This window comes from Manis javanica, chromosome 5 (genome assembly GCF_040802235.1).
Source record: "Manis javanica isolate MJ-LG chromosome 5, MJ_LKY, whole genome shotgun sequence".
Lineage (NCBI taxonomy): Eukaryota > Metazoa > Chordata > Mammalia > Pholidota > Manidae > Manis > Manis javanica.
In genome coordinates, this window is record NC_133160.1 from 76651691 (window position 1) to 76676345 (window position 24655).

The window sequence follows — 24655 nt, forward strand, 5'->3', positions numbered from 1 at the left end:
ACTTATTTAAGAAAGTGCCTGGATAAAATGCAAGCTTTGTGCTTTAAATGGATTTGCCTTTGGTTATCTAATAAGATATTTGTGCCTTCATGACTTCGGTATTTCAAGGTCCAAAATATATGGCTTATATTTTTAAGAAGTACACAGTACTCAGTAATATTTCAATATTGTTTCCTGCTTTTTCTGTGCCCCTTGTAACTATATTCAAAATTATTATCTTCAAATTTAAAATGACAACTATATGACTGTACCAAATAGATCTCTCAATTTTTCACTAAATTATCCATGAAGTCACACACAAAGTATGACTACTTGAAATGAATGGTCAAATGAGATTTTTCCTTATTTCTGGAATTTTATCAAGTTTTAGGTCAGTGAATCTGGCAGGGAATATGTTATGACAGGGAAAATGGAATTTCCTACAAAGATAGGCATTCCATGGGCTCTTGAATTTATCTAATGAATGGACAGAAAAATAATTTAGAAGTCAGAAAGAAAACAAAGTCACTAATACCACCCAAAGGACCCAATTACAGAGATCAGAGAAAGCTGACTACTTTATTACTTTATTGTACTTTCTTTGCTTCCTTTCCTGGTTAATAACCTAATTAATATAATCTTTTAAAAAATTTAAAAGTTGAAAGTATAAATCAGCAGAAGTTAGATATGAGTCATAAGGGTTTTTCAGCAAAGTCTGTTCCTATTCCATCTGATATGTCATAATCAGAAACAGCCTATTTTATTTTGCTCAGGCTTCAGGTGGGAGTTGTCTTTTGGAACACTGTGAAAAGCTGAGGATTCTCCTTGTTAATGAAGTTCCAAGAATGTATATGTGACCTCACCACTGTTTCTGTTCTGGAAATGATTGTTTTCAATAGTTTATACCCATGATGACTAACTGTGGTAATAACCAAGCACATTTATTTTTCTTTCATTTGGGACCCTGAGTGGTAGAAATTCTTTCTAACAACGTATACTAACATATGGTGCACGGTGTAAAGACCAAAGATACCTTATATTTTGGCACCCTTACTTTGTGTTAGCAAGGAATTATCTCAACCAGCTATTCTTCGTGTAATATGTTGCTTACACTATTTGTGCACAAGGTCCTTTATTTAAAATGGAGATCAAAAGAGTATTCTTCTCATATATGGTCCTTAAGATTATTAAATAACTGCCCTTGGTTTTGTTGCTTCTACTACCTTGTTCTTCTACTAAAATTTCACTGAAAAGTTCAGAGATGAACCCATATAAATTACCCAAAATTCTGGCTTAAAAAGGCTAAGGACTATATAGAACTCTGGAAAGTACAAACTTTCAGAAGAGGCACTGGTGATGGTACAGTAATTTCTTATTTTTCTGTTTCAGCTTCGTTTTTATTAAGAATACTTTCCTCTTATGCCAGAAATCTTGATATGAAGCTGTTTTTTTCTTTCTTTGAAGTAGAAGATCTAACATTGGAACCAGAATATTAAAAAAAAATGAAATCTTGAATTTTAGCAATTTTATATAAGGTTATTTTGATGAAGGAAGCAGAATCAATTCTGTACTTTTTTCTACACACTGTGCCCTTTTAAAAATTCCATGGATCATTTTATGAACTAGAGAAAGCAAAGAGTTGGAATGGGATATGAAGGATTTTAATTCAGTAGTGGTGACTCTGCCTCCAATCCTACCTGTAGGCCTAGACTTGATTCAACAACCAGGTAAAGTTGCTGATCCTAACACTGAGGGGAAATGAATTCATCTCTAAGGAAAGGTCTTGAAAGTAAGGGATTCCCCTGCATATATTCATAACAGAATGAGTCAGTAGATCACAAATGGTGGCTGACAGGTCCATGCAGAATGGGTCACAAAAGGGCAGGTCTTACCTCCATTTTCCTACACTTTAAAATAAACATAGGAAAGATCCAAATTTTCATATATGCCAGAGAGAAAACAAATGTCTTGGAAGAAGACCTAGCAGATCAACGAGGGTCTCAATATGTGTAAGAGGGTAGTTTAATTAAACCACTGACTAGAGAAAGTATTGGGACCATAGGAAATGTGAGTGTATGAACTCAGAGGCAGAGGGAGATGATATGTGATGAGGAATGACAAACAGAAGCTGCGTGCCTGCTCCTGATCCAGGGGACTGCATTTACCCTACAAATAAGATGCTGCCAGAGGTTGGGGCCACATCTGTTATCATCCAAATGTGGGCACTTTGAGGGAAAAGAGATATTAATGATTATTTCAGAAAACAGGCTTATATAGCTGTTCTAGAATAAAAAAATATACATATAATCATTCAATCAACAAGGGAAAGGAAGTAGAAGGTACTTCCAGAATTGACTAAATGTAAATCTTAAATGTCTAGGTAAATCCAGATTTGATTAAGAACATGTTGTCTACCCTAGGTAGAATCACTGGACGTGCCATTCAAATTGATGGATGGCATAAGTAAATATATATTTTTGGTATGTAGGAATGTGTGTTTGAAAAAAAAGCATACCTAAGAAAAATTAGAAAGGAGAAAATTCTGATATAAGTATGTGTCAGTAAAGAATATATATACTTGACATATATGTGCAGAACATAGTTATATGTTTATAATTCTGATACAAATATGTATACATAATTTTGATGCACACACCCATACATACAAAATTCTGATATACACACTCTCAAATTCAACTCACCTTCTAAAATTAGTACTACTGATCTGAGGAATCCTTAAAATGAGTAATAACCTCTAATTGGATTGATTACAAATTGAAATAACGAGTGAATTCTTAGACTTTTAATAAATGGGATAAAATAGGAATGCTTTTAAAAATAATCAGGTTACTTAGCAAAGTAAATCTCTTTCACACTCACACACACCCACAAATACACATTTTCCCACTTTGATAAATTTAAGAGAGACAGTGCCCCATTATTAAACTAAAATTCATCTCAAGGTGGAAAATTTTGAGTTTGAAGACACAAAAAGGAATACTTTCTAACAGTCTTTCAGAGCATGAATCATATCTGAACAAAGGGCTTATCTTAAATATGGAATATATAAAAACAGAGCATGGAAAATGCAACTATATCTCAACTTTAAGCCAAAAAAAGTAGCATGAGATAGTTAGGTCACTTTATAATGATAAAGGAATTGATCCATTAAGAATATACACACCCAACGTCACACCACCTAAATATATTAATACTAAAAAATAGAGAGACAGGCAACAACACAGTAATAGTGGGGGGTGTTAATGCACCACTTTCAATAATGGACAGATTATCTAGAGAGAAAACAAGGAAAACAATGGACTTGAACCAAACATTAGACCAAATGGACCTAACAGATATTCATGGAACTTTTATTCCAAAAGTAGAAAAACACACATTCTCCTCAGAGGCACATGATACATTCTCAAATATAGATCATATGGTAGAACACAGTCTTAGCAAATTTAAGAAGACTGAAAGCATACCAAGTATCATATCTTTTCTGACCACAATGGTATGGAACTAGAAATCAACAACATGAGGAAATCTGAAAACTTACAAGTATGTGGAACATATTCCTGAGCAAACTGATTGGGTCAAAGAAGAAACCAAAGAGAAAAAAAAGGTGATCTTGAAACCAGTGAAAATGGGAAAACATACCAAAAAAATCTATGGGATAATCTGCAAAAGCAGATTTGAGTGGGAAGTTTATAGTGACCAACACACATATTAAAACACTACAAAGTACTTAAACAACCAACTTAACTTTACATCTCAAGGAACTAGGAAAAAGGAAACACACACACAAAAGAAAAAAAAGATAATTAAGCCCAAAGTTAGCAGAAGGAAGGAAATAATACAGATCAGAGCAGAAATAAATGAAACAGAAACCAGAAAAGTAACAGAAAAAAAAAATCAATGACATTAACAAACTAAAGGCATCACACTTCCTAACTTCCAACTGTACTACAAGGCTATAATAATTAAAATAGTCTGGCACTGTCAAAAGACACACAGACCAATGGAATAAAAGAGAGCCCAGAATAAAACACCTATGCATACTGTCAACTAGGATTTGATAGGAGAGACAAGAATCTCCAACCAGGACAGGATAATCTCTTCAACAAGAAATGTTCAGAGAACTTGACAACCATATACAGAAAAATTAAACTGGACCCCTATCTTATACCATTTACAAAAACTAACTCAAAAAAAGTAAGAAAAATTAAACAGAAGACCTGATACCATAGCAAAGAAGTTCCTTAACATTGGTCTTGGCCATGATTTTTTGGACATGATACCAAGAGTACAAAGAAAAAAAAATATGGGACTACATCAAACTTAAAAGCACCTGCCTACACTACAACAGGAACAAACTGAAAAGCCAACTTATGGAATGGGAGAATGTATTTGAAAATCATGTATCAGACAATGGATTAATGTCCAAAACTCATAAAGGACTCATATAACTCAATAACAGCAACAAAACAACCTGATTTCAAAGAAAAAATGAGCATAGGAACTAAATAAATATTTTTCGAAAGAAGACATACAGATGACCAACAGGTACATAAAAGATGCTCCACATCACTAATCTTCAGGAAAATGCAAATTAAAACCACAATGAGATATCACCTTAAATCTGTCAGAATAAATGCCATTAAGAAGTTAAAAGATAACAAGTGTTTACAAGGGCGTGGAGAAAAGAGAAGAACCTTTTCGCACTGTTGTAAACTGGTTCGGCCACTGTGGAGAATAGTACAGAGGTTCCTCAAAAAATTTAAACTAGAACTACCATATGATCAGCAGTCCCCCTCTGGGCATAATATCCAAAGGAAATGAATATAGATTACTGAAGATATATATATTCCCATGTTTGTTGCAGCATTATTCAAAGGAGCTCAGACAATCTGTGTCCTTTAATAGATGAATGGAGAGATGAAAGCAATATTACTCAACCATGAGAAAAAAGGAAATCCTGCCATTTGTGACAACATGGATGTCCCTTGAGGATTATGCTAAGTGATATAAGTCAGAGAAAAGCAAATAATATATAGTATCTCTTATCCATGGAGGCTAAAAAAAAATAAAAAAACAAAAATAAATGAACCTGATAAAACAGTAGAATGGTGGTTACTACAGATGGGGAAAGGGGATGATAAAGATGTTTAAGTGTACATACCAGCAACTTATTAATACAAAATTATTACAATACAATAATTAAAGACAACAAAACTATTATAAATATCAAACCTGCTAGGAGACCAAAAATTAATTGTTCCTACCACCAGAAGAAATGATACTTATGTGACAAGATGGGTATTAGCTAGTGTGACAGTGACAATCATATTCCAATAAAAATGTATCAAATTAATATGTTGTATACCTTAAGATTATACAGTATTAATTGTCAATTACATTTCAAAGATAATTACTTATTAAAACATTTACTGGGGATGGGAGGAAAGAGAATTTAGTCAGCTGAGCCAAAGACCAGGAGAAAGACACTACGCTTACCAAAAAAACAAAAAAGACAATGAAAAAGCACACACACAGAAAATGTATGGCATGAAATTATATATGTATGTAAAGTTTTATTCTTGTGCACATTTCTGCACTCATTTCTCAACTTTCATTTTGAAATTAAATTGAAATAACATGTAAAGGGTAATTAAGACATTAGTTGACATTACCATGATGGCTAATAATTTTCATAATCTTTTACTTCAATAATTGAAGAACTTGATCACCTGTTAGAGTGAGTAGTCTACTGGAATATGTATAGCCTAATGTAAAATTTGTTCTATAATGAAAAATATTTGTGAAGGAAGCCAATAAAACATTAAAAATAAATGTTTTGTGTTGTTAAAAAACCTCACTATGAAAAATTATTCCTTGCTGGCAGGGAGGGTTATTATTCCAAGTGTACAAACTGTTGTATTAAGCTGTTCCCTTCACTATTCTTTAACATCTTTGAAAAGTCATAATCATTCAAGACAGTTACCTTTGGGAATAACATCAACTTGATGAATCTTTGAACTCTCCACTTCTTTTTTCAAATAGTATGATATCTATGTTAAAAATTAACTGATTAATTGACATCACTCTGCCGATGAAACATGCATGGCAAGGAATAGCCTTCAAATATTGAACTATGTAGTTATGATGTGTGTTCATGAAGGAAGAATATAAAAAGGATAAGGAATAACACTCAAATATAATCCTCTTAGACCTCAAAGTGGTATTTTTTTTTTAATCAGAAAAGAGTTAATTGTCCTTTTTAAACACATCATTTGTAGAGTAACAGTCAAGATTATGGAAATAAGATGTTTTATTCCTTTAAAAACTGTATTGCTGGGTACAGAAGACCAGCTTTAACATACATGATTACAGTCTCTTCTCTGATTGTTCCCATATTTCATATGAAAAATATCCAACCTGAGAATCCAGCAGTGGCAATCTGGTTTTAATTTTTTAGTCATTTCTAACTATTTAAAATTATTATAGAAAAAAATTATTTTAAACAAACATGGTTGTAACAGTTACCCACATAAATATCTATGACATACCCTTATATCTGCTGGTGGATTTATACATAGTTCCTTCTTTAATAGAACTAGTTACAAAGTTGAATTTGGGGAATATTGCAGTGGACCATATCAAATGCCTTAAGAGTTTGAGGAATTCTGAAGAGACTGTTGCAACTGATGAAGAAGATATATTTCAGTTTACTAGTATTTGACATTTATTACTGATCATAGACAACACTTTATTAAATTTTTGTAGAAATATTTATTACAAAATTTAAAAAAATCTAATTTCACTCAAATTTCTGAAAGTTTAATAACAAATATAAACAATTAAATTTGGAAATATTTGATGCTACTGTACTCTCATTTTATTATTTTTGCCTGATCTCATTCACCTAAAAAAGTATAAATACATAATATTTATGTTATATAATCATGATATGAAGATAATGATCACTATGCTAGTGATTATTTTTAAGGTGAATGACTATGAGGACAGAATTATTTTTACCTTCCTAGTTTCAATGTGGATGTTTTCCAGTAAAGGCTGTATGTATACTTAACTTTAAATTCTAGCCTAGTTTGACCTTTTACTTTGACTTTCAGTCATCTGTTATTGAAGAAATCTGGCTTAATGATTATTTTACTGAGGACATGCCTCATGGATTTCCAGATTGCTTTTAATGTGGTATTATTCTCCATTTAATCATTTCAAATCTATTAAAGATATCAGCATAGTTCCTTAGATTGTCATTAAAAGACTTTAAAATAGCTCATTACTGCAATATCTTCACATTGCTCTAGATAAACATTAAGCAACCATTACATTAAGCTTTGCCCATTAGCTGAATGTAGAATACACTTCTAAAGCATAATTTAGCTGCTCAGAGTTTTAAAAAATCCTTGCTTTAACTTTCAAATTTGCTCTATTTACTTCATATTTGTTCCTGAAACCTTTCTCTATTTTCAGTAACATTTCTTATTCAATAATAAAAATTGAAGGAATAAAGAAGAATCATGCTTTTTACTCTCAAGAACTTTTAAAATAAGCACAGATAAATGTTTAAATTTCTAAATGACCTCTGCACTTGACTTTTTTTAGTATTAGTTTCTTTTTATCTACAGTAAATTGTTATTTCTCTGCTTTTAGTATAATTAAATTGCATTCACAACTTATTCTAAATTCCAGGCTATTTCAATTCTAATTAATATAAAGACAAGTCATGTACTATCCCACATGATAGTAAAGAAACTGCTTTTTCTTCCCCCTGACATTTTTGTATATATGAGCTGCCCAAGACAGTCTTACTGTTCCTCTCAGCTTTAGTAAAACTTCATAGATAGGCTTCTCCCTTACTATAGGCCCCTGGCCTCCCTTTTTTTCAAAGCATTTACTTTAGAAAACTTGTAACCACAAATTATTTTTCTGCTTCTTTGAGATGTAAATCTTCTTCCAGCCTTTGCCAGTTTTTGTAACAGCATAAGTTTTTTTTTCTGAAGGACCTGGGAGCTATCCCTTTATAATCAAAGAAAGAGAGTGCTCCTTCATCTCCTACTTTCTGCAGAGCCTAACATCAAAAATGCCAATTAGCAAACACAAATGGCCCAGTCATAGTGGCCAATCTCCCCCTGACATCTTCCAGTGCTTTTCCATTAGCTCAACACAATTTAAAAATCCCTCTACTTTCTGTTTCAACATAGTTGGGTCCAATCTTTCTCCCCAGCACTAATAGTCATGAATAAGCCTTCCTTGCTTGTTTAACTCTGTCCAGTGAAGTTTTTCAAAAGACTATACAAAATTTATTTTTGAAAAAAATAAATATACAAGCTGAAAATCTGAGACCATTTGATATGGCAGCCTAATAATATAACACTAAAATTCATTGAGTGCTTACTACATACAAGACATTATATATAATCAACTTACTGAATAATGAAAACCAACACACAGATATATCCATAATTAACATATGGAATAAATGCAGTACTTTTCAATATGGAAAAATATTAGATACTGGTATTAAAAACAGAAAAGTTCTTATAAATTCTCTATTCTTGTCTAATCCCATTATTGCGTTTTTCAAATAAATAGCATGAAACAATTATTAGTAAACAGACACTTTTCAATACATCTCATAAGTGCCATCTCTAATCAGTTCCCAATCAACAAATGCAGTACTAAAATGGAAAGCACAGTAAGTTATACGAAATGGTGGGTCACTAGTGAATAGTATGCTGTAGACAGCCATAAGATTTTTCTTTCATAATGGGAGGAAATGGGGTTCTTAGGCAAATTCAGTCTTGTTGGGTTGCAGAAGAGGATTCAACTCCTCATGTTCTCTCCTTATTTTCTAGGTTTACTCACTCTTTTATTTATTCACTTTCCCAGAATCTGCTCTCAGGCTTGGGCCCTAACTGGTAACTCCTATTTTTCTTCAAACGCCCTGTTTATTTTTTCACCAAGGAAAATACAAACCTGTTTTTAATTCACAATATATCCAGAGTAAAAGTAATTTTTTTAATGTGCTTTTTTTAAGGGCAGAAAAGGCTCAAAGTTCTAATATTCCAACAGGCAAGGTGAAGGACCAATGCTTGCTTTTTTTCCCATCCAAGAAATTAATTAAATGGTAAACAAACCCAAAAGTAAGGTGTCCACATTAACCATATTTAAGACAACAAAAACATTCACATTCTTCTACCCACATATTACGTGTTGATTATTTTATGCTGACCAAAAGAAGATGAAATATGAAGGTGACCACATCCACATCCCTTTGGTATATTTTCCCATTTTGCATTCCTTCTTAAAGATTGAAATGTACATCATTCCTAAACACTAATGAAATTAAATTAGGAAATGTTGATTATATTGGACATTTAGAATTATTTTAAAACTCAGGGATGCTCTTCCACAATTTCACAACAACCAATTATTTCCTCTCATATAGCACCACGTTTGCTTAAAACATACATACAGGTTTATCATATAAATTTCACTTTCATACCTTGAAGATCCTTCAGGGCAGGATGTGGTTCTATGTCTGTTTCAATTACTCACAGTCTGGAATAAAAATGGAAAGGAATCTGAGCTTTATAATATTCAGTGGGAATGAAAATTTTCTGAAAAACAAGTTGCATCCCTTTAGGTATTTTTTTTTTGTCTCTCACATTTACTCACACCTAATCTACTAAAATTTAACCACCTTCTGAATGAAAATTCTATTTACATATTGTAATATATATATATATATATATATATAAAGCATGGTGAACACTGACTGCAAAACAAATAGAATTGATACATCAAGCCAAGAGGAGCAAAAGAAACTTGCACACAAATAGAACAAAAAAAAACCAACAAAACTTGCACACAAATAGAACAAAAAAAAAACAACAATGCGCAGCCTGCAAGACCAGGTGAGAAAGCTACACCCTATTGTCCCCAACTAAGCCAGAGGAAATCAGAAGCACCTGGAAGCCTATCAAGTTGGCAGTGAGGTAGCAGGGGTGAGCAGGTCTCTGAAACAAAGATTATCAAACTACACCACCCTCAATTTTCTACACATTGAAATCTATAAAACAAAGCTTTCAAGAGAATTAGCAAATATGCATTTGGACCTGAAGATATGAAGCAGAACACATTACAGAGGTTAAAAAAAAAAAAGGAAAAAAAAAGAAAATCGGGAAAAGTAAAGTGATGTGGAGAATGCATGGGAAGTTTATAACAAGTATCTAAATGTCATCCTAGAGAAACAAACATATAAAATAGGACAGAGGAACTACTGGGGTGTAGTTCAGCACATTTTAGGACTAATGAAACAAATGGATCAGAGGCGTCCTTCTCTTAAAGACAGCTGAAAAAATGGGGAAAAGTGTTTCAAAAAAAGCTGACTAGTAAAAGGAGAAAGTAAGAATCTTAAAATTAGCTAGAGCAATACTTTTGACCTGAGCAGTCAGTACCTTCTTACTGTCTATATCCAAAAGCAGAGAGAACTATATTCAAAGAACACAGAGAAAATATTTGTCAAATTAAAGTTTCATATCAAGTCAAAGTAACTGTAAACAAGTTCACATAAACTTAGTGACACAAATTGCCTTATAGCTCTATAGTTCATAGGGCAACAAGGACTTTCTTAAACTAAGATCTGGGTGTCAGCACTGGTGTATTTCTTTCCACAGAATCTAGGAAAGAATCCATCACACTGCCTTTTCCAGCTTCTCAGGACTACTTGTATTCTTTGGTTTCTGGCCCCTTTCCTGCTTCTTCAAAGCCCACAACAGAGTTTCTTTAACCCTGCTTTCACCTTTAACTCCCCTTCTGCCTCCCTCCTGTGATTGCACTGGGCCCATGGAGAATCCAGCCTTGCCTCCCTAGTTTAAGGTCAGCAAGATTATTTTCACCTGCAAGCTTAATTCCCCTTTGTCATGTCATCCAATATAAGCACTGATTCCATGGATATCTTTGGAGATTATGCCTTTTATCTTCCAGGAGGAGGGACAAGTTAAGGACATTTTCACATTATCAAAAAAGTAAAAAAAATATTAACACCAACAACATGCATCCAATGAACTAATAAGGTAAATATTTCAGTGTCTTGCCAATGGGTTTCAGCCCTGGGCAAGTTCACTATGGAATCAGTGTGACCAAAAAAAATGACAGCAAAACGTTCTTTGGGGTGAAAGCGTTTACCTGGCTTGTTCTCCCGGAGGTAAGTCGATCTCCGGGCGGTAGGTCGACATGAATCTCTATGCCTCTACTCAGAACACTGGGCTGAGCCTTCTTATAGCGCAATAACAGCTTATTGCCTAAAGGTGTGGAAGCGGTAGCCTAGCAACAGGCCAGTCAAACCATCAGGTGTTTTAAGTTCAGTGAGGACCCTGGCCATAGGAACCCCAAATTCCCCACATTCAGGAAGAAAACATATAATCCCGTAAGGAACATCTCTGATGTTTCAAAACCCTTCTTCAGTGTTTTTTACAAATACTTTTTTTTGACAAAAATTTCCAAAAATGTTTGTATGAAATGACATTAGTGTTTATTTGAGGAAAACTAAAAATAGCCAAAAGTAAAATAATAGACAACAGTAGAAATTTCATAATAACTAATTAAAATATTTAGATTATTTATATATTGATAAGACTGTGGTTAACTTTAGAATTATCAAATTATTTATGCATATTGAAAGTTGAAGCATATCCACTAAAAATAGTAACAAGATTGAACATAACTCTCAAACTAGTACAGCAATGATAGAGACTAAATTAAAACCTCCAAACAATAGCATAGATCAGAAAGAAAACAAAAACATCAAGGGAAAAAAATAAATCAGAGAGAGTAATTCAAAGGGTGGTTAAAAACACATATCAATAATCACAGCAGACATAAATTAACAAAGCATTCCATTTAAAAGATACTGAATTGTGGATATAGCATATACCTGGGTTTTAAAAAGCACAGCAAAACTTATGTTATAAAATATAGATTTTGTGCAGGTGTCTTGCCAATGGGTTTCAGCCCCAGACAAGTTCACTATGGATTCAGTGAGATGGAGGAATGACAGTGGAACGTTCTTGGGGTGAAAGGGTTTATACCCAACTTTATTCCCACGGTGGTAGGTCAATCACTAGAATCCTATCCACTCAGAGTGAGGCTACATGCAGCAAACTGGTCTCTGTCTCTGGCCCTGTCTATCCCGGCAGTCATCTCAGTTTCTCTCCTCGGGGCTGCTACCACTCCAGCCTCTGCTCTCCTACAGCCTTGCAGCCATACCACCGTGTTGTGTAGAACACAGGATAGAGCTCTTAGTATAGAGTCAGTAACAATGTACTGCCCGCATGTGTGTAGTAAGCTATCTGACCAGGGCCAGGTGAGAATGCTGGCCATAAGAACCTTCACTTTATCCAGAGCAGGTCAAGCAGTGGTTTAAAAACTAATGAAAAATACTGTGAATGTCATGTAGACTTGTGAATATTTCACGGTGGATACAAATACTAAATTATTTACATTGCATACCTGAAACTAAGTGTGGATAAAATGAGAGTTCCTGTGGCCAGGATTCTCCCCTGGCCGTGGTTGACTAGCTCACTGCACAGCTGTGGGCAATACATGGCTGTTAACTCTATATAAAGAGCTCCACCCAGTGTTCTGGGCACGACACGGTGGCAAGGGATGCAAGGCTGCAGGAGAGCAGAGCAGAGGCTGGAGTGGTGGCAGCACCTAGGACAGAGGCCCACAGGATAACTGTGTGGGACAGCTGTGAGGACAGAGGCACCAAGAGGCAGAGACTGGCTTGCTGCATGCAGACTCGCTCTGAGTGAATGGGATTTTAGTGACTGACCTGCCACCTGGAAATAAACTTGGGTATAACCCTTTCACCCCAAGAACGTTTTGCTGTCATTTTCTTTGGTCACACTGAATCCATAGCAAACTTGCCCAGGGCTGAAACCCATTGGCAAGACAAAAATATAATGTTGTAATCAATTATACCTCAATAAAAAAAACAATATTAACAATTTTTACCTAAAAATTGGGTATGTATGTAAAGGCACGTTACAGATTGCATTGTTTTCTTCCAGAATTTGTATGTGGCAGACCTAACCCCTGTACATCAGAATGTAACCTTGTTTGGAAATGAGTTCATCTCAGATGTAATTAGTTAAGATGAGGTCTCACTAGAGTAGGGTAGGTCCTAATTCCAAATGGCTGGTGTCCTTATAAAAAGAGAAAATTTAGAGACAGGCACAAACACAAAGAACATCATCTAAACTGAAGACAGAGATCAGCGTGATGTTTCCACAGGCCAAAGCGTTCCAGATTGCCCACAAACCAGCAGAGGCTGGGAGAGAGCAGGGGAGAGGATACTCCTGCACAGCCCTCGGAAGGAGCTGACGTGCCTGCACCGCGCTCCTAGAATTCTAGCCTCTGGGACTGTGAGGTGATACTGTTTACTACACTCTATGGTTTAACACACTCTATTTCTACTTTTAATACATTCTACTGTTTCATACATGGTACCTTGGTACAGCTGCCCTAGAAAACTGATACAAGTCTCAAATTCTAAACTCTTATAATTACAAACAAATGCAAGAAACAATATAAATTTGGTAATCTTCTGTAGTCAATAAAGAAATTTAATCCTTAACAACCTTCCTTGTAAAAACATCAGGCTAAGATGATTTTATAGTTCCTCCACACTTTCAAGAAATAAAATATTTCCAAAGATGTAGGAATTTTTACTGAGAATATAAATAAAAAAGAAACCTCTCCAGCTTAACCAATGAGGCCCACTATAAACTAAGCATTGTTGAAAGCACAGAATTAAAGTCTCAATGACTTTTCTTTACAAATTACAGTCTCAGTGACAGAATAAACAGATTGGTGGAACAGAAAAGAGAGCTCAAAAAGAGACCCACACAAATAAATGTAACATATTTGGAAAAGGCCTAAAATCAATAAATGGAAAAATGATAGACATTTTTAAAAAATGGTACTGGAATAACGGATGCCCATAGACAACAAAAACACACCAAAAAACAAAAAAACAAAACTATACACAGACCTTATATCTTACTCAACAATTAACTCAAAGTGAATTGTAGACCTTAATGCAAAATGCAAAACTATAAATTTCTAATAAACAATGTAGGATCAAATCTATATGACTTGGGGATAGATGACAAGTTTTTAGACACCAAAGTATGATCCATGAAAACAACTGAAAAATTGAACTTGACTAAAATTAAATGCTTGTGCACTGTTAAAGACATAGTTGAGGGAACACAAAGGCAAGTCAGAGACTGGGAGAAAATATTTGTACAACACATTTGATACAGGACATATTTTTAAAATACACAAATAGTTCTTCAAACTTCACAATAAGAACACGAACAGTTGAATTTAAAAATCAGCAGAAGTTCTGAACAGACAAACTGCCAAAGAATATGTAGGAATGGCAATAAGCATATGAAAAGCTATGCAATGTCACTGTTATTAGAGAAATGTAAATTAAAACAAAAAGGAAATGCTAGTACACAACTATTAGGCTGGCTTAAATCCAAAACCTGATGATATCAACTGCTTCAGAGTATGTGGAGTCACAGAAGTTCACTTCAAGTTTTGTACATTTCCTGTATCAGCTGGACATTTCATTTCATTCAGTTTCCTGAGAGTTTTCAGCATGAACAGGCATTAAATCATGCCAAATAAATTTTATGAAATGTGAGACTCTTGTGATAATTCAAATTCTTTCTTGCAATCTATTGGCATTTTGAATTGCATTGATTAGTTCTTCAGATATTAAACCAAAGTGCATCCCTGATGTGACCCCATTTGGCCATGTCATATTGTGGTTCTGATGTACTATACTACTGGATTTGCTTCACATTATATCTTCCTAAAGTTACTGGACACCTCACAGGTATGTTAATTCCTCCAGTTACAGCTTATCTTAGCAACTTGTATCTTTCTTTGAAAACAGTTGTAAAAACCATTGTAAAAATATACATAATTGCTATATAGATGTATATATTTACTGTGTGTATAGAAGATGCACAGTTAATATAGTCAAACCCTGGAATCAGAATTTTCTTTTCTACAATGAGAACACAAATATTCAAATTGCTATTAGTTTCATATAGATTTTTTTAAACAAAATTACAGGCATATTTTTAAATACATCAAATTTTATAAGTACCTGACTAAATTGTGAATCACTATGTTATGACAGAACATCCAATATAATAAAATGTAAAATAAATAAACAAGTCAATAAATAAAATTAAACCACTTGTTTTGTTAATAAACAAACCATATATAAATGATATAGCCAATTCATTTTAGTTAGAGGAAATACTATATAAAGCCATGATTTTTCTGTGACTCTTTAGGTAGTATTTTGGCAGTAGTAATTTTAGAATACAATTTTTTTTTGAGAGGGCATCTCTCATATTTATTGACCAAATGGTTAACAGTTAACAGCAATAAAATTCTGTACAGGGGACTCAATGCACAATCATTAATCCACCCCAAGCCTAATTCTCATCAGTCTCCGATCTTCTGAAGCACAACGAACAAGTTCTTACATGGTGAACAAATTCTTACATAGTGAATAAGTTCTTACATGGTGAACAGTACAAGGGCAGTCATCACAGAAACTTTCGGTTTTGATCACACATTATGAACTATAAACAATCAGGTCAAATATGAATATTCGTTTGATTTGTATACTTGATTTATATGTGAATCCCACATTTCTCCCTTATTATTATTATTATTATTATTATAGAATACAATTATTTTTAAATTTTGTTTAGTTTGTAAAATTGTAAATTAAATCAATAAATATAGATTATTTTTCACATTAAGATGATCAGTCGTGTTAATAAGAAATCATTAAGTTCCATCTCTTTATTTTTTAAAATCACAACCAATAAACTAATTTTGATATATCCCATGGTTATTCTAAACTAACCAAACTCCTTTGCAGAAGCAAAATTAATTTCATAGGTGAATAAACAGCGTTTCTAGTCTAAGCCTTTATTTATCAGTTAGTAAGAATAAACAGGACACACCTGTCTACCTGCAAGAGGTGCTGCCATCTACCATGCTTGGCATAGACTTCATGACACATATGAGCAGTAAATGTAGAAAACATTTATGAAGCTTTTGTGTCAACATGTTTTTGAGTTGTCAATTACAATTTGATTTTTAATGCACACAGACATTGACCACTTGCTCTATTGGATAGAGTCCTCATAACATTTACTTTTTCTACACATGAACATAACTTGTTTATCTTTCCCTAACGCCACTACCATGGAGGAGGACAGCAATTCAGTCAGTGCCATGTCAGAAATAGACATTTTTTCAAAGGAAGATTATTTTTTTCCTCACAGAAGTGGAGGGGAACGATTGTTTCAAGTATTTTATATTAAACTTTTCAATATAAAATTGTTTCTAGAATTTTAATTACAAAGTATCACTGATAGCATATTTTATTATCTTCTTGATTAAGATAAAATAACTCATTACCAAATTTTAACTAGTAGAAACTCACTAAGATAACATAACCATGACATAGTATGAAAACAAATTAGTTTGTGGATATTCCAGAACAGTAGGTTTTAGTAACAAGAATCCTCTGGCTTCACAAAAATTTCAAAATACTTTGCAAATGTTTCTAACATTATAAAAACAAATGATGGAGTGAAATTTAATTTTAAATTTCAGCATAGAAGATTCATTAGCAAATGGCATTAAGAAAAGAATAGTTTAAATCAAGACTAATCAAACATTTCTATGGCTAAGCTCAAATATATGCTTAATCATTGACACAAACTTAATTTTTAAATAACAGAATTAGCATTACTATTTCTAATTTCTCCCATACATAACAGGATTTGATCACAGTTTAATCGGCATATATATTGTTAAGTGCAATCTTTATTAGTAGAGAAAAATAAACTAAATACATGATTAATTAAAATAATATCTTTCATTCTAATACAACAAAATAGTAAGAAGCCCCAATGAAGCTTCCACTAACCCTTTGAAACCTGCTGCCAACCACTGTAAATGACTGAAATAATCCATACAGCCTTTATTTAGAAATTCTCTTAATGGGAAAAATAATTTCCATAATTTTCAGAATCTTTTTTGACCTTTCTTTTGATTACCTATGTATTTTTAATGATTTCTCCTGTTTTAATAGAATGCATATAGACTTCCATATTTTTATTGTTTTAGATAGTTCTACTAAAATACAATTATTCCTTTCATCTTTATTTTGGAAAAATAAAACTTTAAAGTTTTAATACATCTTGAAAATCCATAAACTGTAATAAAAAATTAATTGCTTATAAAATCTTTTGGAGGATTATGGGATTGTTTTTAATGGCTCATTTATTACTTTTCTTTGGGAATCTGCACTTTCTTTGCTCCTAAAATTTTATCTTTATCTTACCATTTCACTAAAATATATATGTATCACCTCTTTATCATATTTCTTCTGACTTCATAAGCATTCTCAGACTCATAAATGTTACTGTGTTGTTCTTCCATGATATTTCCTTTGATGTTAAAAATATTTTTGTATAACTCTTATTTTTACATTTTATGCCTTTGACATTGTCATTCAGTCAGTGTTTTAAATATAAATGATACAGCATTGCTTATGTTAAGTTTATATTCCTGTAAGATCAGATGGCTTTATCTTTTTATTTTATTTTCTTTTTTAATAAAATTGTGACTTTTGGTGTACATTATTCAAAACAATTACAAATAACCACAGGTATGTGTTTGTATGTCAGTTCATGTGTGTAAATGTCATTTTCCCTCACCAGAATGCAATTTCTATGAAGACAATCCACTTCCCTGTTTTATTTGTTAGTATATCCGTGGTACTAAGGCAGTGTCAGGCATTATATGTATCTAAAAAGAATGACTACGGTTTTATAAACCTTTTCTCATAATGCATGAACCCATTAATCATGTTTCAAAACCTATTCTTGGCAGTTCCTCATACATTTTGCAAATGCCTATCTTATTAACATTTTCTAGTATTAAAAAGAAGCACACAATTTTCTTTGCTATTTCATGACATGGCTTGTTATATTCCTTGAAAGTTTTGTATCAGAAAGATCAATATAATGTTTTGTGAAGTGGAATTTATTGATGGTAGTATTCTTACCCAGTTTCCCACCAATGTTATTTGATGTAGTTGAAACATCAAATCCAATTTCTTACTTAATCTATTATGTAGGTTACTAAGTCTTAAAATGAATGGTTCTGGCTGAAGAAAATATGGACCTAATATTCACTGGTTAACTGAATTCCCAAATTTAACAATGCTACTATATTATTATCTGGTCTAATTTTAAGTGTCTCACACTAAAATATAGAACTATATATTTTTTCTAGTCCAAAATATTATTTTAGCTAATACAATGCATTTAGTTAATCTGTATTAGTGATCTTTAATCTGGAATACCTACTCATCCTTTGTTTAGCTTCTCTGATCGTTGCAATAATTTTAGAAATCTGTCCCTTTATTTTTGTGCTTCAATTCAGTTTATACCCATTTTGACAAAATGAAATGGTCTTTCTTGGGTGCAACATATGTAGAAAAGTGATATTTGGTTTATCTCATTATTGGTGGTAATAGTTTAAGTTATTTGACTATGGTATTATTCTCAAAGTTTTTCCACTGTAATGAAATTATTTTCCTTTTTTGTAATTAATAACTAATATTGGGGAATCCATTTTGAAATTATGGAAATTTCTCATCAACCTTTTATCCACTTATTTTAGCATTTCTCAATTATATTGTTAGCATTTTACTTTAAAAGGCTTTTTCTTTTCCTGTATTTATTTATTATTGGCTTATTTACATAAATAAGGACTTTAGGCTTCTTTTTAAATGGGTTAATATCCCATATGTCATTGAATATTTTGATGTTCACATTGTCCCAGATTAGCCCAAAGGAAATCTGTTCAAGATGGCTTCTTTGTGCTTTTGAGATTTGTTTGAGCATATCATTTCCTTCTAGAGCACAATGATGCTGCAGGCACACCTCTAGCTCTTATCTCAGCCCGGAGTTGGAAGAATTCTTTAAGTATGCTGAATATGTCCTTTTATTAGTATGTGTGTTATAAATATCCATCATTCATTTGCTCAGTAGTATCTTTTGATTAGAAGTTTAATTTTTTAAATTAATAGACTTTAACTTTTTAGAGCAGTTTCAGGTTCAAAGTAAAATTGAGTGGGAAGTGCAGAGTTCTCACACACCCCTTGTCCCCTACCTCACACTAAGGCTCTTCCACCGTCAACATCTAGCATCAATGTGATATATTTATTACATTTCACAAGCCAACATCGATGCCTAGTTACCAAAGTCTATAGTATAGTATTCACCCTTTATGCTACATATTCTATAGGTTTTGACAATTGTACAATGGCACATATTCCCTATTGTCGCATCATACAAAATAGTTTCACCATCCTAAAAACCCTCTGTACTCCACCTATGCACTCCTCCCTCCCCATTGAATCCCTGACAACCACGGAAGTTTTTTACTGTCTCCATAGTTTTGCCTTTTCCTGAATGTCGTATAGATGTACTACCACAGTATGTAGCTTTTTCAAAGACTGACTTTTTTCATTAGCAATAAGCATTTAATATTCTTCCATGTCCTCTCCTGGCTTGAGAGCGCACTTCTTCTTAGTGCTAAATAATACTCCATTGTGGGAGTGTACCCCAGTCTATTTCTTCATTCACCTATTGAAAGACATTTTGGTTACTTATAAGTTTTTGTAATTGTAAATAAACCTTCTACAAACGTTCGTGTTCAAGTTTTTATGTGGATGTACAATGTCAGCTCATTTAGGGCATGACTGCTGGATTGATTGTAAGTGTATGTTGAGTATTATAAGGATCTGCCAAACTGTCTTCCCAGTCAGTAGTTGCCCCATTTTGCATTTCTGCCAACAATGAGATTGCCTGCTGAAAAATTTTTACTTTAATGAGATCTAGTTCATATTTTTTAATATTGTGTTTTCCGGATTCAGTTTCAGAATTGTTGCCTAATCAGACACCATGAAAATACTCTGTTTTCTTAGAGACACTGTATAATATTAAACTAAATTTAAGCTTGTGAGACTATTCAAATTAATATTTGTATATGGTGTAAGGAAAGGGTCTTTTTCATAGATATAATTTTATAGATATAAACATAAAGATATCTGGTTGTTCCAGAAAAATTAGAAGTATTTAATTTCTTCACTGAGTTATTTGTCACCTTTGTCAAAATCAATTGCTCATGTATTTGCAAGTGTATTTCTGAACTCTATTCCCTCTCATTAACAATTTTAGTTATGAAAATATAGCTCATCAGTTTTTTAGAAAGTCTTAATGTGCACTAATATAAATCCTCCAAAATTGTGTTTATTTTACAAGCTGTTTATAGAAATTTCAGAACTTTTATTTTAATATAAATGCAAAATTTTCATTTCCATAAGGAAGAAAAACATTCAATGATCAAAAATATCAGTCATTTAGGGAAGAATGGACATCTTAAATATACTAAGTGTCCAATTCATGAGCATAGTATAATTTCTTATCTATTTAGGTGTTCATTTTTTCTCAGCAATGTTTTTTAGTTTTAGGAATCACAAAAATATTTTGTGAAATGTACTATTAATATCTTACATTTTTGACACTGTCGTAAAGGGATTTTGAATTTTCTTTTCTGCATTAAACTCCTAAAGTAGTTTATGTAAATAAAGTACAAGTTTGTATTCTGACTTTTTTGTCTGGAATATTTCTAAATTCACTAACTAGTTCTAATATTTCTCTTACAATTCTTTAGGAATTTTTATGTGAGTAGTCTTTTCATTTGTGAGAAGACAGTTTTACTTCTTCCTTTTTAATATATACATCTGTTTTTCTTGCTTTAATGCAGTGGATAACTTCTGTAGTAAAATGTTTAAAAAAAATGCCAAGAGTCAATATACATGATTACATGATAGATATTAGGGGAGACACTTAAAATTTTACCATATGAGATGATAGCTATAGGTTTTTAATAAATGCACTCGATTGGATTGAAGTTCATTCTCTTCCTAACTTGCTCATAATTTTTATCATGGATGGTACATTTTGTCAAATTAATCTTCTTTTGAGATAATATACTATTTATAACTTTTATTTTATTAATGTGGTAAACTACATTAAGAAATTTTTTAATGTTAATCTAACTTCATGTTTCTTGGTCAAACAGCACTTAACATATATGTAACCCTGTTTACATATTGCTTAATTTGCCTTGCCTATAATGTGTTAAGTATTTATGCTTGTATTTATGAAGATAATTGATTTATTAATATTTAGTACTTCTATCGTGTTTGTACCAAGTTAATCTGTGCTTACCTCATAAATATAGTGTCTATGTGTTTCCTCCTCTCTGGTATATTTTCTATAATTTTAACTTTAATAATTCACCAAACTATTTGAGCCTGCAGATTTTTATACTGTTGATAATCAATTAAATTTTCTATAGCAACATAGGGTTTTAAATTTTGTTTTATCTTAAATTCATATTCCCTAAATTGTGAAATTTGTTTGTCATAATGTGATCCATATATTACTCTTTCTCAGAATTGTTAGCATATTGTCAAGTTTTTAACCCTTTCAAGGAATCAACTTCTGTCTTTGTAAAAGTTTTCATCATATGTCTATAATCTGTTTCATAGATTTCTACTCAGTCTTCATTATTAAATTATTATTATTCAGTTGGTTGGCTTGGCAGAAATCATGAATGAGGGTGTTGCCATTTTTCTGCTGGTGTTTCACTGGAGTGGGATGATTATTGCTCAAATGGTTTTCTGTCACTAGGCTACCATTTTTCCTAATCATTTTATGAGAGGATAAAGGTTTTTTCAAAGCTCTTTCTTCTGTTTGCTGTTTGTCTTTTGGAGGATATCTGTAGAGTCTTGTCTTCTAGAAATGAAAGATAATAAGAAAAAAGGATCTCACAGTCATGTCTTTCCTCAACTCCTGAGGTCCCCAGGCTGTCCACCTTTCTATTTCTAACTTTCAGAGCCTCCCTATGCTTGTTGTTGTGTTATGTATGACATTTTTGTTTATAAGAGGAAGGATCCAGGAGAAGTGGGGCTACTTCATTTGGTGAAAACAGAAGTCCCCTCACTTCTTTATGCTTCCACATTTATTCTAATATTCTATTATGAAAATTTTCAAGCAAAGAGCAAAGATAAAAGAATTTAAAATGGACATTGAATTGCCTTTTAATAATCTTTACTATACTGGTTTTATCATATTTTATATATCTTGCTATTCATTTCATTTCATATTCCTTTTTTGGTATCTTTCTTAGTAAATATCTGGCATCCTTTAAATCTTATAGCATGCATATTATTAAGTAGAAGTCAATATTATTGCACAGAATTTTAGGTGAAGTTTATATACAATGCACAAATCTTAAGGATACATAGAGTTTTGATGGTTGCATATAATCTTTGTAACTGAAACCCCTGACAAAATGAAATAATATTACTATCACCTCAGAAAGTTCCCTCATGTCCCCTACCAGTCAATCACCTCACAGACTCCCCCACAAGCACTCACTCTTATGATTCTTTTTTCCACAAGAGATGAATTTTGCTTGATTTCAAACTACATAAGAGTAGAATCATATATTCAATTTGTTTATATAGAATTTCACTCAACACAGTGTTTCGTGACTCATTTTTCTGGCTTCACATATCAATAGTTTGTTATTTTCTATTTCCATTTCACTGTACACATATACCACAGGTTTTATTTAGCCATCTGTATGGATGGGCAACAGCCAATCTTCAGTTTTGGAATATGATTTGAATTATACTGGTGTTTCTGTTTTTTATTTTTGATTCTTTTCTTGTATGAATGTTTTGTCTTTATAAAAGCCTGAGAGTAAAATTCTTGCCTCACAGTGTTGTTGTGTATTTAGTTTTAAATATGCACATTTTTTAAAACTGCCAGAACTTTTTCCAAAGTTTATAACATTTTACATCCTCACCAACAAAAACTGAGCACTTCATTTACAACGTATATTTGTCAGTATTTTATCTTTTCATTCTTTTCTCATTTTAGCCATTATGATGGGTGTGTTGATATCTAACTGTAGTTTCAACTTATTCTGTCCTAAAACTAGCAAGGATTAATATTAAAAAACACTTGTTTTTTTCATGTTTATTGGTGAACTCTTTGAAAAATCTATTTAAACAATTTCCTATTACTTATTAGAAATTTTCATCATCTTTTTATAACTGAGCTGTAGATCTTTTTATATGTTCGGTGAATGACTACTCCCAACATGTAGCATGACTATTCATTTTCTTGATGAAGAGAAGTTTCTAATTGTGAAGTCTACTTTATCTTATGTCTTAATAAATTTAAACATATTCCTTTTTTTGACTTATCTAAGAAAAAAAATTTCCCTTAAAGTCCCAAAGATTTTATTCCATGTTTTCCTTTAAAAATATTAGGTATTTGCTCACAAAGCAATAAATGCTTTCAGGAATATATGATCATGAGTAATAAAGTGAATAAAATAAAAGGGACATGCATACATTCAATGTGTGATAAACCAATGAACCAAGAATTATGAAAATCTACGATATACCCAGCATTATGTTTAATTATAAAAAACTTATAGATAAAAACTGAATTAAAGAGCTAAGGTTAGAAACATTAGTTTGCTATTTAACCAATAATGCCTCTAGAGTTTGCTTTTATCAAGGTCATTGTGGATAACTCCCTGAACCCTGCAAAATTATCAATAAATACTACAAAGTATGAATATATTGAGTTGATTTCATCCAATCACAACTTGTAATAATTTTAATATGAAAAATACTATGAATGAGAATGTTTATCCAAATCCATCATTAAAATATACAATTTCATATATTCCTAGAAAGTACTGAAATATTGGAATAAAAGATTATGGATATTAGAAATAATGGAAATCAAGCCATTCCTTATAAACAAATGGTTTATGTAGAAATCATGCATATTTGAATAATATAAACTATGTGAATTTGTGATTTTTCCACCTAAGAGATCATTGCTGAGTTGTACTGAAATGTTCCCGGAAATTTCTGTCATTCTTGAGGATGTTGTAAGAAAGACTGGCCATATGAAATAGCTCTCCTTGAACAGCTGCTGCCAAGAAAGTTTGTTTGGAGGTTGTGATGATGGATGAATTTTTGACAGGTAATTGCAATTCAGATCAGATGCAGACAGATTTAGTACCTAAAAGCTTCTAGTTTATTAAAATCACCATTGATTTATTTAGCACCTCTTCTTCCCTCCAAACTGTCTTGCATTTTAACACTCTTAGGGAATTAATAATTTAGCTATGATACCTATAATTTGTACAGTTGATTGAAATATATTACATTTTTCTTGGTTCTGCAAACAAAATCTTAAGTAGGGAAATACTTGAAAAATTAAGCAATGTTCCTGTATTGTTATAAAAACAAAAAAAGGCAATTTTACAACTGTGCTCATCAATAATTTGTCACTAAGGATCTCCAATTTGTTATGCACTGTTTTATTTAACAATTGGTCAATTCATTTGTTAACAG